Here is a 16623-nt window from a genome sequence, read left to right as displayed (position 1 = left end):
GCAAGATGTATGCAGTGGTTGTAAAATCTGGCCTCACTAAAATCAAGCACGTGGCATACACAACTAACTTCAAGAACCATGTTAATCGTTGGCATCCGGAGGTTGGCTTCAACAACAAGCAACAACAACACAAAAGTCACACATACCAGCCGAAATTGACGAGTCGCTAGTGTCAACGTTGCCACACACTCGAGAGAGCAAAGACGATTACACGTCAGTGGCATGCTCATAGCGAAGGATTTACGACCATATTCTGTGTGGAAAACACAGGTTTTCGCCAAATGCTTACAACAATTAAGCCCCGATATAAGCTACGAACAAGAGCTACCTTCACTGATTCTGAGCTTCTCGCACTGTATAAAGAAACCAAAGCAAAGGTAATGGATGCATGTGTAAAGCCAGTCGTGTAGCAGTTACAATTGATGCGTGGACTTCAGTTGCAACAGAGTCCTATGTAACTATCACGGCCCATTATATTACCGAGGACTGGCAAATTGTGTCACATGTGCTCCAGACAAGAGCAGTTTATGAGAGCCACACTGCTGCTCATATGGCGAGGCTACTCTTGGATGTTGTGGAAGAATGGCAGCTAACCGATAAAAGTGTTGTGTTGGTGACGGACAACGCCGCTAATATGTTAAGTGCTGCTGAAATTGGGAAATTCCCACGTCAAATGCTTGCACATACGTTGAACCTTGCGGCGCAGTTGGCGCTGAAGTTGCCGACGGTCTCCAGGCTGCTGGGCAGAGTCCGACGTATCTCAGCATACTTCCACTGCAGCACAAAGGCAAAGCACCTGTTTGAAGAAAACCAGCGACTTGTTCTTAAACTGACACGTCCACTGAAACTGATAACTGACGTTGTCACAAGGTGGAATAGTGCTCACGACATGATGGAGAGGTTTTTGCAACTGCAAGCTGCAGTGCATGCCACCTTGCTGTCGCCTGCCCTCAATGTAGAAGAAGGTGAGATCGTCACTCTCAGCAGAGCAGAACTGGCTAATGTGGAGGAAGCAGTGAAGACATTAAAACCACTGAAGGATGCCACTGTTTTTATGTCAGAGGAGAGCAGTCCTACAGTCAGCCTCATTGCACCAGTATATGCCCAACTCCTCCAGAGCATGTCAGACACTATTGGAGACCAACCACTGATCCGTGATGTGAAGAATGCCATCAAAACAGATCTACAGTACAACAGTGGGGCAGAGAAGAAGATCCTTCACACTCCTGCCCTGGATCCTCGCTTTTAAAGCTAGGGTAGACGATGTTGTCCAAAAGCATTTTTTGTCATAATGAGTGAAATGCTCCTTGCCCTCTGGGAGAAGTCAATACATTATGTGGACGGAAAAAGGTGCAGAAAAAATCTGACCGCTGTAGCGGCCACAGGAGTGTAAAAACTCTGACCAATCGTAACGCGCGGACCGCTCTTAAGGAACCAATCAAATCCCTTCGCCGTTTACCAGCCCCCCATTCAATGGTGTGCACTGGCCCTGGTTCAGAGCGCGCGTGCGTTGCCAAGGAGCTCTCGGCGCTCGGCTCACGTGAAAATAGAAGGAAGCGGAGCGGGTGCGCTGCGCTCCTATGTGCGTTGTGTGCGGGCAGTTAGAAAGGTTAATAACATTGGAGGCGATCACAAACTCCGTGTGCGCACTTCTGCGTCCAGTGCGTTCGCTCCCTACGGGAGCTCCTCCAATGGGGTGGGAGCTGGGCGGAGTCTTGGGGAGATGCTACATTCGTGCTGCATGCTAGTTTTCCAAGATCGTCGACCCTAGCTTTAAGGGGTTACCTTTCCTGACAGAGGAGGAGAGATTGGATGTCTACGCGAGGAGTGACTCAGAGGCTGCATCTCTGGAGGTAATTTTGATTTCTACTTGTAAAACTTATAGAATAAATTTAAATTCAATTGGGAATAATATGGAATGTTAAATAAGTAGCTAGACACAGTCAGTAAAATGTTAAGACTGAGAAAAAAACAGTTATTTGTTGTGATGTGAGCTGCAGCATTGGCTGAAAAAGTGTTAACTGCTGTTTTTTGCTCTTATTTATTTTGTTCAAATACAGTATGAGAGGAGACGTGGGACAGAAAGCAGATGAAGCGCCTGGCGGAAACAGGAAGTTCAGGAACCAAGAAGATTTGCTGTCTGTGGATGATGTGTCAGACTCAGCAGGCCCCTCTGGTCCCAAAAGAAGGGCCTCATCACTGCTTAGAGTTTGCTGGGACCTGCTTTCAATAAACATCAGTGACCTGCAGTACAAAGTAAGACCGTCGAGGAGGAAAATGGACCTTGTGCTGCAAGTTCCCATCTGTGCCTCTCTCTGAGGATCCCTTGGACTAGTTGCATCGCCATAAGGGCACATTTCCTCTCCTCTCTAGGTTGGCAAAGAGATACTTCATCCCAGTGCATCCCAGTGCATCCCAGGGACAAGCGTGTCAGCAGAGAGAGTGTTCTCCTCTGCAGGAGATGTTATCACTGCAAAAAGAAGCACTCTCAAACCGGATCATGTCGATCAGCTTGTGTTTTACACAAGAACCTTGAAATTCCCAAATGCTGAACAGTGAGAAGTTATGATGTAGGCTTAGGTCAAACCATATTTCCTCACTCTGAAACAAATTGTTGATGATGGTGATGTTGAACTCAGATGGAAGAAGTTGTTTGCACAAATTTGGTAGTAGGCTCAGCCTACAGACTTTATTTTTAGTTTACATTATGATGTATTTCACATCTTGATAATTAGTTGTATGCAGATGATGTGATTGCCAGATAGGATTCTCATCTCAAGTTTATACTTGTCATTAAAGCTGCTAAGCTGCTGTTTTGTTGAGAATAGTTGCACTTAACTTTACTACTTGGAAAAAAAAAACGCTTCACAGCAATTGTGGTGACTGTGTGTTGCACTGAATATTTTTACTGCTAGGTGCCTGGGTGGTTGTTGTTACAATAGTGTGATTGTGATTATTATTTATTGTTGCACAGGAATTCACCTGTACCATTTTATTTTATTTTTATTTTTATTTTGTATGTTAAAGATACAGGAAAGTGAATACACACGAAGCACCCAATAAAATCTGTTGTTAAATCTTACTGCTTGTATTGGCTCGTGATTGATGAAAAAAATTGCCTTATTGTGTGCAGTAGAATTTTGATGCATCGCAATGCATCGTAGAATCGAATCGAGTCGAATCGTTACCTGGTGAATCATAATCGAATTGAATCGTGAGGGCAGTGCCAATGCACACCCCTAGCTGTGTCTATATCTATCTGAACAGATTGTATAATTTTAGACCAGCTGTGTTCATTTTATATTTAAACTGTATCAAGATGGTACAGATTAAGCCAGTGAGTTTTTTATCTGAGTTGCAGCACCATGGACAGCGGACGCTCTGAGATTGATACCTGTCAGCTGAATTTGTCTGTGGTGTGTGTGTGTGTGTGTGTGTGTGTGTGTTGTGTGTGTGTGTGTGGTGTGTGTGTGTGTGTGTGTGGTGTGTGTGCGTGCGTGCGTATGTGTATTTGTTCTTCAGAACAAGTTTGTGAACTGGTTTGTGACTTTATTCTGCTTTCTGAGGCATATTGGTTTGCTTGGCTTAATAAAAGTGAGCATTAGTGTGTTGTTTGATGGTAGGATGAGGTATTGTTTGAATGGTAAAATCACTATCATAAGGGGCCGTCAAGAAAGCTCCGTCCCCTCTGTACTGAGACCCACGCTCCGCCTCTGGTCTCGGCTAATTGTTATATGTTGTTTCTATATTTCTGTAGCCGTAAAGTTCATCCATTCATCCATCATTTCAATATACTCCACATTAGGAAAGCACTGGAAGGTGGTCGAATACAAGCCAACAAAACTGAACACTTTAGCTCAAAACGTCTTAGATGTTTAATATCTGTGCTTTAGATGTAACTTGCACAGATGTGATGCAGACGTCGCTGACAGCGGTTGATCGTGACTCCTGGGATGGCGCTCAGCATCTGGTCACCTTGGTAGCGGTTAGCTGAGCAGACGACTCCTCGCATCTCTGGAGACACTTGGAAATGAGACGACTCCATGTGTGAAAATCCACCCAAACAGCACAAACAAAAGCTACTTAATGAAGTAACCCAGTAATGGGGCAATTGCAAAAAGTGTGGGGTTTTTTTTTACATTTATAGAAACTACATTTTATTCTCGATGCTCCATACAGGAACCGATTACAGAACATTTTCTTGTGAAAACAGAAAACTTTATTTGCATTCTGAGTGTTTGTTGAGATGACAGCAGTGTTCAGAGCCACTAAAAGCACAACGTTTTGAAAAAGCTCCAACTGCATTTTCATGTAAACAGGGGAAATACTCCTTTTCTGAAACGCAGCTGCTTCACATGCACACCACTCTCATAGTGAACAGTTCTTCTGTGGGACGAGATGAACCGTAGCAAACATGGCGGCTGCCTGTTGTGTTTCAGTCCATTTTCTCCTGGACTTGGTAGTTTTAGAGTTGAGAGTCACCAGAATATCGATTCAACCTCCTCGTCTGTTCATATGAACGTGTGTGTTCTCGTCATTGTGAAGGTTTATGACCTCTGTTCTCTGTGTCTGTGTTCATGGTTTCATTACAAATACAAGCAACAGCACCAACTCATGGCTTGACATGACAACTGCATTGTTTCCAGCGTTTCTACTGTTTCCATGAAAATGGACAGTTTTTCAAAACATTGCTTAATGCCACTTTTTAAAATCACAGGTGAGTACTAACCTTTAGCTACTTGCTAATGCCAAGCACTGGTGTGTTTCTTTATTAAATGCTGTTAAGTCTAATTTAGACATCATATGCAAACGTGCGAAATTAGCTTCTGTCATGTTTAGCATGTAGCATCGCTGGTGTTTCAGCCTCAAACACTTTAGCATGTAGCATAGCTACATTTACATTAAAAATAGCCATAATTGCTCCATTATCGTCCATTATTACATTATTGGTTGTCACGCACGTGTCTTCTCTTGGTAAATCAAGCCTCTGAATTAATTCTGGATTTGTTATGTGTAGAGATGAACTGACCTCAGTGATCATCTGATAAAAAACTAATTAAAGGTGAATGGGTGATAAATAGGAAAGGAAAAGCAGCAGCTCCTTGACAACTGACGTGAGAGCCGCAAAAGCTTCTGTAATGCTTCAGGCAACTCAGAAGAAATAAAGAAAAAAACAACCTTTCAAGGAGAAGGTAATTCCAAATGAGGATGGAATACTTAAAAAATTGAATACCAGGTGGGTTTTCTTTTCTTTTTTCTTTCAATCCAATCTTGGATGAGAGCTGCAGCCAGCGGCGCCATGGAACTTCGGGCCGCGGCGGTCGAGCACCACTCAGGTAGAAGCTGGCAGAGCAAGGCATGAACGGAGAGGCTAATCCTTGAAAATCCTGCAGATTCTGAGTGTTTTGTATTGGACTCTCCTGCTCCTGGATTAATTTGAGCTGAAATGAAATCTGAAATTGGCTGGGCTGTTGAATACTTTCCTGCCTCTCGATGCTTAATGGGCTGCAGGAGAGGACGTGTGCGGCGGGAACGGCCGCATAATGGCACAGCTTGACCCGTCTCCTCCAGGTGGATTCCACCTAAAGGGGAGGCCAGGCTGAAATGACACATAAACAGTTATTTTAAGAAGAGGAAAAAACAAAAACAGAGGCTTGCTGTGAAATTGAAAGTATTTGGAACAAATTGAGACAAACAGTGTGGATGAAAGTGAGGGCTGGGATCACAGGTTTAAATCCTGGGCCGTGGTTTGTGAGTTCTCTGTTCAGCATTTTTCTGTCTTTTACCCTGTTTTCCATCCTATTTACCCCTCCTCTCCATTTCATCATTTCAATGCCCGCCTTCGTTTTATTTTCCCATCTTTCCGCATGTCGCCATTTCTGTCAATCTGCGCATCTCCTCGTCTGCCTGCCCCCCTGCCTCATCTCCCGCCCGAGCCGCATGGGAAAATCTCCAGAAAATTCACTCCCTCCATTTCCCACCCGTCACTGCTGATCAGTCTCTAAATCTATCCAGTCCAGCGATCACACAGGAGCCGACCGTGACCGTGTGACGGCGCAGACAGTCACGTCCGAGCCCCCTCCCCGTCCACGCACCGGAACGGGGTCCGTGTGTGCCTTCCATTGACACTCCTCTCCCTGAGCGCCTGGTCCCCCCCCCCCCCCCCCCCCACCATCCCCCTTCGTCAGCGGCGGTTTGTTGGCAGGCTGCTGCCTCTCGGCGGCTGCCGGCAGTACGCTCAGAGCCGCTCGCAGCTGGAGTTACGTGTGTCGAGGGGCTCTCGTAAAAGGCAGAAGAATTCTCAGTGCGGCCCCCGCCATCTGTCTCAGGGACTTCCCTCCATCTCCCGTCTGAACACCTCCTCCCTCGATTCCAACCTTCACCTTTCAGATTGTCTCTGTTTGACCTTCTCACAGGGTGTTACTCGGGCTAAAAATAAACTGCTTCCAAAAAGCCTTGAAATGCCGTCATTTCTCTTGTAAACTCAAGTCAAGGCAGAACACTTGCTGCAATTTTACTGATGAGAGCTGCGGTTCTGGATTCAACCACTCGGAAAAAGGACCAATGTCAAGCACTGTGGCTGAGTAACATGTTTGTCAGAGCTGGGTTTGAATTTAGAGAGAAAATTGCCAAATGAATTCATTCCTTGGAACTGTGGGTCCTCAACGTTCTCCTTTACAAATACCCAGTGTGACATTCCACTGCACATTTTCACTTCCACACTCAGCGTAATGCAAATCTGGAAGTCTATCTGGCAGACGTGGCCAGTATGAGGTGAAGTTTACTCTGTGACCCTTGTTTAGATCATTCTGTCTGATTTGGAAATCATCAAGTGTTTCTTCAAGGGTTTGATGGAGCTCAGCTTTATTGGTCACCTCTTGACAGTTAGATCATCCACAGCCTATTTTGTAGGATCCAAAAAGGGTTCAAATGTTGAAAAACAAACAATCCAGTTCATGACAGAGTCCAATAAGGAGAGAGAACAGTAGACAAGTGGTTGGATCTTTGCAAATTGTTGTTGACTCTTTTATGTAAATGCTTCCAAAATGAGACACACTTACTGAACTGGCATCATATTTACCTCTGCAGAACACATGGCCTGAAACCTGTGACTAACCCTGTTAAATCAGGAGCTTGGATTCTTATGTTGACGTACCAAAGCTCGAGAAACATGACACACTTTTGCTTGATGGGTTTACATGCTTGATTGTGTACACGGTCACAGCCTTGGTAAATCCTATTGTTGGCAATAACTTTAATTTCAGTCCCAATCTGAGCCTGAGTGAGAGTATGAACCTGACATAGAGTTGATTGAGTTTTTCCCACTCAGAATTCCCAGCAGCAGGTCTTAATGTAAACCGAGATGTTTCTTTTAAAGGCTTGTTGGTGTGATGTTTTGAAACCAGAGCTCAAGCACAAGTGGGACCAACTGGTGGAGTTTATAAAAGCAGCAGTTTGCTGTCTAAAAAAGTTGAATTCATCTTCTGTTTTGCATTGTACTCTGGAGTTCTGACCAATCATCTCCTCATTGTGGGGTTTCAGCTCTCCATCTGATCACTCCATGGCGAGAGCAAGCAAATAACAGAAAAAACATAAGTTTCCAGCTGATTGTTGTCCATAAAGAAAAGCTTATGTGAATACATTTGTTTGCATGTGCCGTCACTGACGTCAATTATCTGCAAAACTTAAGCTGAACGCAGAATCCAAAACTTCGGACAGAGGCAGTAAGAAGGTGATTTTATTTGGATTATTACCTTCGTAGCTTCAGTAACATAGGGAAGGTTCACTCGTCAGCTGCATTTCAGCTTTGATCTGGCACAGTAAGGTTCATTGGAGACGGAAATGCTCCAATTAGGATATATTTATTCCTTCTACAAACAAGATGTTTGACACAGCTTCTATAAACCTACAGTATCTGCAAGACTTTGCAAATTTTCCCCCAAATTGTTCTGTGGTTTGTAAAGAATTGGTTTGTGTTTATTTCTTGAATTCTTTTGGAGATTCTGGCTCTTTCTCTTGTTTCAGGGTCCTTGACTTCCCCTCCTGGTGTCTGATTGTTGTTCCCTGCCCTGATGTGTTTCACCTGTGTCTGAGTGAATGATTGTCTTCACCCGGTAGTATTTATTGTGTGTCTTTTGTGTGTTCTGTTTGTCTGGATTCCTGTATTAATAGCTCTAGACTGCTGACACTAAAGCTGTGTTTTCAACTGATGCTGCATTATTGGCTCTTTTTTTTATTTCTCAAGTTTGCAGCCAATCAAAGTGAGTCAAGTGAATTATAAGAAGCTGTTTCATAAAATGCAGCACGATTGAACAACTGGCTACATGACCTGAGGAAGATTCACTTGCATTTACGGTCATTTCCCATAAAAACTCAAGCGTCTTTCGAGTTGATCTTTACAACAACAACAAAAACAATCTTCTTGTGAAAGCATTCTGATCTTTAATGATTGAGATGAATCATTTTTTGTTTTGGGTCTCATAAGATCACACACTGTCTCCCAGGGAACCAAACTGAGGTAGATCCGATGTCCCAGTAGACATTAGCTCTGGCTTCTGCCGCCTTTCTCTTTTTTTCTAATGAAGATCCAGAGGCCCTCCTCTTGGCCGCTGCCATTAAACTCGGTCGATTGAGGGCTTTGCAGAGTGAACATCTCTTAAAGGCCCACTCCTGTGTGTTTATAGGTAGAGAATCATCCAGCCTTACTTCAGTTCTCCAACAGTTTCTGGTTCTGAGGAGCTCTGTAGCGGGGCCAGAGTGGGGGCAAGGGGGCAGTCGCCCCAGGGCCCACAAGGTTGTAAAATTATTATAATGAAATGTGCAGTGTGTGCGAGAAGGTATATATGAGGGTCGAAGGCGGTGGTTGCTTCGTTCTGTCTCGTACTGTAAATATTGACATATTACCATTATGCTTATTCACTGTTTTTACTTTTACCGACCAATGTAACATCTTGAAGCCCTCTGAGGCAACTGTTGTTGTGATACTGGGCTATACAAAAATAAATTGATTGATTGATTGATTGATATGATTGTGGGCTCCAATTTGGCAATTCTTACATTACAACTGTCCATGAATGCATCAGAGCTGTAAGCCAGTGCTGATTGGCTGTGCAGCATGAACGAGTTTTATCTTTGCACTTGATCTGAACTCTTTGGAGGGAAGTTAAACAGTATGCTAAAACACTATGCTAGCCACTAGCGGTACTACCCAAAACCTATCGTCAAAGCCATTGGTGAGTCACTGAAACCTTCAAAAATATTATCTTTATCAGAATGCTGTGGTCTTAAACACCTGCCTATTTGAATGTGCCTTGTGTTGCTCTCAACTATAAGAGACTGCCGAGTCTATTTTTTTTCTAATATACGTGAATTCCAAAAGATATAGATAGCTGTGTCTACATCTATCTGAAGAGATTGTATAATTTTAGACCAGCTGTGTTCATTTTATATTTAAGCTGTATCAAAGATGGTACAGATTTAGCCAGTGAGTTTTTAATCTGAGTTTTCAGCACCATGGACAGCGAACGCTCTGAGATTGACACCTGTCAGGCTTGTGTGTGTGTGTGTGTGTGTGTGTGTGTGTGTGTGTGTGTGTGTGTGTGTGTGTGTGTGTGTGTGCGTGCATATGTGTATTTGTTCTTCAGAACAAGTTTGTGAACTGGTTTGTGACTTTATTCTGCTTTCTGAGGCATAGAGGTTTGCTTGGCTCAATAAAAGTGAGCATTAGTGTGTTGTTTGGTGGTAGCATGAGGTATTGTTTGAATGGTAAAATTACTATCATAAGGGCCCTTCGAGAATGCTCTGCCCCCTCTGTACTGACACCCACGCTCCGCTTCTGGAGGAGCTCCTGTTCAGTGTTCTTCAAGAGAAATTAGGGCCGATGATGGTCATTTTAAAATAAATGACAAACGCTGAGAATAATGTATGCAACTGTGAAAAGTTCCACCTTTCAAAAAATTGCATTTTTAGGGGCTCCGAGAAAAATTGCAAAGTAAGCAGACACACAAACTGCAACAAAATCTTACATTTTGTTTCTTAACATGTTCTTAATTTCTCATTATTTCTATTATATATCTTTTTTTTTAATCAAGCTTTGCTGATACTGTCATATGACTTTAGTTTATAAACTAGTATTGCTCAAAATTGGATTTGGTTGTTTTTCTTAGTATCAAAAGCAAAATAAGTCCTTGTCAGCAGGCACGAGTCTTCTGAATCTTCAGCTTGCCACAGGGAGGTGTCACAGTTGGAAAACCTGTGAGTCGCCGTAAACAGGTGCATCTCTTTCCCTCTTCTGTCTCTGCACATCTGTCTTCTGTCACACAAAACACAGAAGAAATTATGGCTGGCATTTCTGGCATTTCTGTCACAGCCGCCACGCCCGACGTCTTTCCATTATACTCAGCACAGGTGGGATCGGAGAGATGCTGAAGCGTAGATACGCAGGGATAGAGGCAACCGGATGGTGAACAACCAAACCGGCCATGCTTAAAAACAAGAAATGGAAATGCAGGAAAGAGAACTGGAGAGGTGAAATGGAAAGATGAAAGCAAGCGATGCTGAGGAATGCCAGGAGATGCAGGCCTGACGATAGCAGATAATCCCGAAAAATAAGTCTGAGAGAGAAGTGGGGTCCAAAAGAGAGATACTGAACACAATACTGAACACAACACTTACAATAACCATGCTGGCCTGAGGGCTATCAGTGAAGACTTTCATTAAACCTCCCGGAAACAAATGCAAAGAAAAAAGGCTTGGGGTTATATGTGGAACGATAAAGTCAGGAGTACTGTTCTGAAAAAGCCCACAGGACTGATGTACTAAGGTCTAAAGCAAATAAAGTTTCTCCTGTCTGTCCATGTTCTCCCATTCTTCATGTTTTATTACAGAAATAAACAACAGCACCAACTGATGGCTCGGCATGGTAACGCCACCATTTTCAGTGTTTCTGCCGTTCAAACGGACATCGATTTCAACATGTTGCTGCTCATATGCAAAAGATCATTTGATAGAAATACATCTTCTAGAAAATTACAGCTAACTGAGCAGAAGTTGGACAGAAAACGATCTTGTCAGTTGAGTAAACAGAGACCGAAACATGCAAGAAAAATGACGCGAGGAAGAAAAAGCTCCATGAATTAATTGAATATCCAACACAAACAGAACCGGCAGGAAGAACATGTGAGAAACATGTGTATCCTGGAGAAAAGCAGAGAAACTGAAGAAAACAACAGCATACATTTGGTTGACGCTGTAGTTCTGCGTCATACACCAGTTCCTCTCAAATGTTTTTATTTGTCCTCCTCATGATCCATCATTTAACAGGTGTCACTTATGCTCGGTTGCATAATTTGGAAAATCCAGCAATTTGATGCTAAACATCCTCCGTCTATAGATTTGCGTCTTGATTCTGACCTGAATTCTCCCCACTCGTCACTCCTCTCCTCTCCCCTCTCTCAGCAGGCTCTTCCCCTGCCTGGCTGTCCTTTTATGGGGCCACATCAATTTAATGTGATGGACAGAGGAGATGAGGGACGGCGCTCCTCTGACAGCGGTAACACTCTGCCTCCAATTGACCCGGTCCTGTTCTCCCACAGTTAGTCCTGTTTACGGTCAGTGGAGGCCATAAATCTGCTGTTCCAGAGCCACAGATAAAACCACAAGGGGAGGAGAACACAAGAATATGATTTTCACACTCTTGGATAAGCCGAGCTCTCTGCCTGTGCAAACAGAAAAGATGTTTTCACTCCGTGTACGGCAAAGCTTTCCTCAAGTCATCAAAAGGCCGATCTGTTCAAGTGCTGCTTGCCTCCCAGACGTCTTCATCATATAAGGACAATTTGATATTGCACTGTGTGAAATATGTTTAATGCTGAGATATACATATATATCAGTGGATGTTGTGCTCTGTCCTTGTTCCCTATGTTCTGTCTCGTTGTTGGTTTCATATGTTACTGTAAAAGATAAAGACTGCATGTAGCTACTGTATATCCATGGATTTCCTTCAAACTGACTTTAACTTATTTCATACATTCGTGTTTCACACGAATGTATGGATGGATGGATGGATGGATGGATGGATGGATGGATCAGTGGATCAAAAGACAGATGATGGGTGAATGGATTGATCAGTGGATGGATGGAAAAGTCATAACAAGTCCCTACAGCTTCTTCTGGAATTACAGGAATACCTGTAAAATGAATTAGCTCTCATTACTCTGTATTATTAGAGGAATTCCATATTTCAAACATGAAGTGTTTCAGTAAAAAAAAGAAAACTTTTATTGCATTTTGGGTGACATCGAGCAAAGTTCAAAAACACAACTTTCTAACAGCAGATCTCAAGGTGCAGCTTTTTGAAAAGGCTAAGGCTGTGCCTCCACGGTAAACCGGGGAAAGGTAACTTTCCTGACATACCGTGAAGGAGTCAGTCGTTCTTCTTCACATGTACATGCAGATGAACAATTATAAGCTTTTTCTCCAGAGTCTTGTCTTCCGGTTCATGTCTTCCTGGTAGTTTTATGGTGGAGTCACCAGGATTAGAATTCTAAATTTGTCGTCGTCCATCCAAATGTCCGTACGCCTGTCACGTGTGGGGTTTCGTTACACAAACAGCAGCACCTCTGAAGTGAAAATGTTCTATCGCTTGTTCTCATGTGAATGAGGCCTAAGATACAGAAAAGACAAGTGAGTTAGCTCAGCATGCTAATTCCCAGAAATCTGCTTGTTGCTCCATCATTTTTAAGTGTTCATCGGTCATGTTTTAGAAAGTTTTTTGCATTTAGACGGCAACGTTTTGAAAACGATGTCTGTTTACACAGGGCGGCTGTGGATCAGTGGGGAGAGCAGTCATCTGATGATCGGGAAGTTGTTAGTTCGATTCCCGTCTCCCCCGTCTGCATGTCGAAGTGTCCTTGGGCAAGACACTGAACCCTGAATTGCCCCTGGTGGGTGGACTGAGCGCCTTGCATGGCAGCCGCCTCCACCGGTGTGTGAATGTGTGTGTGAATGGGTGAATGTGATAATACAGTGTAAAGCGCTTTGGTCTCTGCTAATACAGATGAAAAAGCGCTATATACGTGTAGTCCATTTCCACAGAAATGGTGCAAATGGAGCGGTAAGCACATTGAGCTCCAGCAGGCTTGATTTAACCTGATGTAAGGTAATAACAACACAGCGGCATCACAGGCAGCTGTGTCCATCACCTCCAGCCTCTTTGTGTTTGTGTATATATTTATCTGTAATCTTTTACCTTTTTCTGATCTCCAAGAATCACATTTAAATCCAATGAATCTTACCGATGTAACAAAATGAAGAAAAACGTAAATCTTCTGAGCAGAGAAATCAAATTAAAAGACAAAGCACCTTTGCTCCGTGCGAGTGCTGGAAGTGAAGAAGTAAAACATGTTGCTGCACATATGGTTTTGCTGCTCATTACAGGGAGTTATAACTCTATTAGGACTGAGTTAATCACATTCCACTTCATACACAAATTAAATTGCCACGTAGGTTTATCAGATGAAGTGATTGTAATTGAATCAATTAAAAACAGGACTACATTAAAAGTTGCTCGGGGAAAAGAGTCGCTCCACAAGCCGAAAGCTGCAAAATACCTCCAAACATAATAAACGACCTTGATATGATTTGCCCTGGGCTATTTTCTCACAACTTCAGAAGAATAATTTTGCATGTGGAATATAAATTTTTGTCTTTTATTTGAATACAACACAATGATGCCTGCGTCTCTGAAGCCTGCAGAATCACTTGGTGAGTTCAAATTGACTTTAAATTCATATTAGATTCATGTCCAAAACTTTGGAAATAAAAAAATGCTTTAATATTTCCAGAGAAGGGCAAAACAACCATCACATCCTGACAGAAACACTCAGTCTGGTCTCTGTTGTGGTTTTCCACTTGATTTACACGCTCCAAAATTACTTGACAACATAAATATTTAAAATTGCAGCTATACTGCAATCAAAAAATACATATGTGGCTATTTAAAAGTACTTTTTTTTATAATAAACTAAGATAATCTTAAACAGAAGCTTAGTTAGACCTCTCCTGATACACCTGGTTTAGTCCAGGTGATGGTTTTTAGTCTCTTCCAGGAAGCTGGATGTCCGTGTGGAAACTGTCCACCTGCTTCTCAGCCGATATTTCATCCTGTCCTCCTGTCCTTTTTTTGTAATGAAACCACACACATGCCAGCAGAGAACAATACACAGCAGCATGGCAGCAGCGTTTCAAAATATTCCTTGAAGAAAATTTCAAAAAGTTCTGCCTTTCGAGCCCTTTTCAAATGTTGTTTCCAGCGTCGTGTCGTGACAACAGTTCAGGTTGTTGATGTCTGCTGGTTTCCGGTTGTAAACCTCAGAACGAAGGAGCTCTTTGTGGTTTCCAAACTAAAACAATTGTCATAGAACACACCTCTCTCAGCAAGGAACACCAGCAGTTATTAGAGAGTGTGTGTGTTCAGAGAACAGACTAACTTATCCTGTTTGTCTTTTTATCTCATCCCACCATCAAACTATTAAATTATCTGATTCAAGCCTCTTTTCGTGAGTCTCTGCGGTTTGGCCTGATCTCCCATCGTCCCACATCTTGTTCAAGGTTTTTTTTTTTTTGTTTTTTTTTTTTGTTGTTTGTTTGTTTCATTTCCAGTTTATTGAAATCAGAAACATGTGAATATTTAGAATTTTCCATTCTCTATCCGCTGTGTGAAATTGTTTGTACATTGGCGGTGAACTTTCGCAGAACGCTAATGCTATTTACTCCCCTCCAGATTGGTTTCGGCGTTCGGAGCCACGCTGCCTTTCCCGCTTGTTTTTTTTTTTTTTTTTTTTTTTTTTCCAATCAGCTTTCCGAGCACTCGGCAGAAGGTCAGTCCCACACGCTTCCAGCCTCGTATCTGTATTCATCCCGTCTCCGTTGGCGGCTCACAAACAGCCGGCGGTTCAGCGCGGCGGCGTCTCCGCGCCGGTCCTCCACTCGTGGCCTCTGCCGCTCTGAACCTCGCCTCACGTCGCACTGCCAGCACATCATGGAGGCATTGGTATTCTGAACCCGGCCGGGCCGGATTAATGAGATTTCCATGCAAATCCAAGCATGGCTGAAGATTTTTTTCACACCTGTCAGTTGGGATTTTTTTCCCCTCTCAAAAATGTGGCAATTTGAAGAAAAAAAAAAAAAAAACAAGAAAAGAAAATCTGAGCCAAACAAGATGAGAGGAAGGTTAATTTCACTCCCAGACATGTGCTAAGAGGAGCAGAACAAGAAAGAATGAGGAGGAGGAGGAGGAGGAGAGACAGATGGAGGGGGGAGGACAGCAGGTCTTATGCTGGTTGGATTTGTGCAGACTTCACAGGACAACAGCGACGAGCGCAAACACAGCGACGGCCCGACCCTCCGTCAGTCAGTACGAAGGACAGAAAGAGGGAATCTGGCAGGCTGAACCTCGGTGACCCCCGAGCGACTCCAGGAGCTTTAATCATCTGCAGCCGGGGTTTCAAACACGAGGCCATGACCAAAAACATCCAAATAAAGTGGAATAAATAAATAAATCCTGCTGGGAAAAGACCTGTAATGTGGACTCTTTGAAACCACCGAGCAAGAGCTGAGAAGGATGAATCCAACATGTCCGACAATAATGTCTTTTACTTATTTATTTTGTAATTAGTGCTTTTATCAATGTATCAGTCTGCTGTATATCACTGGGGATTCACCATTACAGGATAAATAAAGCCGATCTTGTCTTGACTTGTCTCAATAAAGACTGATTGAGGTTCCTTGTAAACATTTTCAAATTGAAAAGTAAAAAATCTTCTGGGTGTTTTGAAAATGTTCCAACTGCCTCAAAGGGGGACAAGGCCATTTCTCAAAACGGCCCTGTCTCTGAAGAAAGAAGAAAAACAGCCTGCTGGTGGAAACTGACTGCAGCTGCTTCGTCATTTGTGATCCAGAAGTGCTGATAGAACACATAACCAGGATCACAGCATGTTCTTGGTGTTTAATCTTAATGAACAACATGCTGAATATAAACAGATTAGCCATAACATTATGACCACCAGCAGGCGGCCTCCAACGCTCTGTATCTATGAGAAGTGATTCAAACTGTCTTTGTAATATTTACAATTTGCTGTGCAGGTGAAACGACTGGCTCAATATTGTGTTTCATAAATTTACATTTTTGAAGAACTCATTTTTAAAGCTAGGGTCGACGATCTTGGAAAACTAGAATGTAGCACGAATGTAGCATCTCCCAGGAATCCGCCTCGCTCGCACCCCATTGGAGGAGCTCCCGTTGGCAGCGAACGCACTGGACGCGGGAGCGCCACTCGCGTGTAGTTTGTGATCGCCTCCAATGTTATTAACCTTTCTGACTGCCCGCACACAACGCACATAGGAGCGCAGTGCGCCCGCTCCGCTTCCGTCTATTTTTCACGCGAGCTGCGAGCGCCGAGAGCGCCTTGGCAACGCGCTCTGAACCAGGACCAGTGCACGCCATTGAAATGTGCGCGCAGGGGGCTGGTAGAACGGCGAAGCGATTTGATTGGCTCCTGAAGAGCGGTTCGCGCCTTACGATTGGTTGGAGTTTTTACCTTCCTTTGGCCGCTACAGTTGTCA

This window comes from Salarias fasciatus, chromosome 6, assembly GCF_902148845.1.
Source record: "Salarias fasciatus chromosome 6, fSalaFa1.1, whole genome shotgun sequence".
In the NCBI taxonomy this organism is placed as follows: domain Eukaryota; kingdom Metazoa; phylum Chordata; class Actinopteri; order Blenniiformes; family Blenniidae; genus Salarias; species Salarias fasciatus.
The sequence above is the reverse complement of the archived record's forward strand: the minus strand, read 5'-3'. Positions refer to the sequence as shown.